Raw genomic sequence first — 1,641 nt, forward strand, 5'->3', positions numbered from 1 at the left:
CTACACGGAATATCTCTCCAACGGCCTCACGGTTTACGCACCGCTACGGCTTCTCGTTGCGTACCAGTCTGGGCACCGGTTTACGCACCCGGTTTTCGCATCGGTCCAGCCTAACTAATCGATCCCAACCGATCTGGTTCTCGGCTTGCACAGCCAATCCGGCCAATGTTGAGCTTGTATCTCAACAAAAATAATGACTCTGTTTGTACACAGTGCTCAGTGAGCACCTTTTATACAAGCCCTGATTATCGGGCTAACACAAGTACTGACAGTACCTGAATGCTCATAAATGAGCCTACTACACTAACCCCCAAAATTATTCCTTTACGATGAATAACGCTCTAACGGCCTCTTCGGTTTTCACACCGATGCGGCCCTGTTGTGCGTACTTTTTCACGCACCCAGTGTACGCATTGGGTTACGTTGTGCACCGAATGTTGAGCTTGTCTCTCAACACTCCCCCTCAAGCTCAACTTGAGGTTCCATCCGCTCTTCTGGATCTACGCTTCGGTTCCTTCTGGCTTCACGCCTTGCTTGCGCTCCTCGACCTGTTCGATTCCGCACGCCTCGACCCTTTAGATCGGCTTGTCTGCTCACACGGCCCTTCTCAGCTTCCTTGATGTTGCGGTGTTGGCGCATCCTTCGCTGCCCTTTTCTCTGCATGGCCTCTAGTTGATTCAGCGTATCTGAATCAAACATCCGAACCGACTCGACTTCCTTCGATCGGTTTTCGCTCACGTCTGAGTTGGTTGTCTCCAACTCGTCTTCGGTCTTCTCGCCCGTGATGGCTTCATCTCCCCCATGCTTGGCTGGCTTTGGCTCTTTCTTCCGGCTGCTCCCCTTGTGTCTGCTTTCAGACTCTTCTACGGATCCGCCCTCGGCTTCTTCAGCCGATCCGAAATCGAATTCGTCATCCGACTCGGCTTCGCGGTCTTTCGGAGCTTCTCTCACCTTTGGGACGCCTCTCCCCCTCGTGTGGTCATTCGGGACATCTCTCCCCCTCAAGTTCGGCGTGTCGAGGTGACGCAAGCCAAGCGCACCCGAGAAATGCCGTAACTTGTCAAGACCAAGAGGTTTTGTGAAGATGTCGGCATCAATCGAAACATGCACCAATTCGACTTCACCGGAGAGGACACGCTCACAGACAAAATGGTAGTGCACCTCAATGTGCTTGGTTCGGGCGTGGAATACGGGGTTCTTCGCTAGGTGGATACTGCTAAGGTTGTCATAATAGATCGTTGTCGGATCAGACACCTCTACCTGTAGATCCCGTAATAGCCGTTTTAGCCAAATGACTTCGCATGCAGCGACAGTCGCCCCTCGATACTCGGCCTCCGTGCTTGACAATGCTATTGTTGGCTTCTTCTTACTGCTCCGTGAGATCGCCGCACTTCCCAATGAGAATGTGTATCCAGAGGTGGATCGACGATCATGGGCATTTCCAGCCCAATCGGCATCTGTGTAGCCAACTAATTGTTTGGCTACGCCTGCTCGATATAGCAATGACATGTCTTTCGTGCTTCTTACATATAGCAATATCCTTTGTGAGCACTGAAAGTGTTCGGCCGTAGGCTGCGACATAAATTGACTGATTAAGCCGACCGGGTAGCTAAGATCCGACCGAGTAATTGTCAAATAGAT

Source organism: Azolla caroliniana, unplaced genomic scaffold (genome assembly GCF_043228905.1).
Source record: "Azolla caroliniana isolate FFs.n. ecotype wild unplaced genomic scaffold, voAzoCaro1.0.p SCAF_8, whole genome shotgun sequence".
NCBI classification, from domain to species: domain Eukaryota; kingdom Viridiplantae; phylum Streptophyta; class Polypodiopsida; order Salviniales; family Salviniaceae; genus Azolla; species Azolla caroliniana.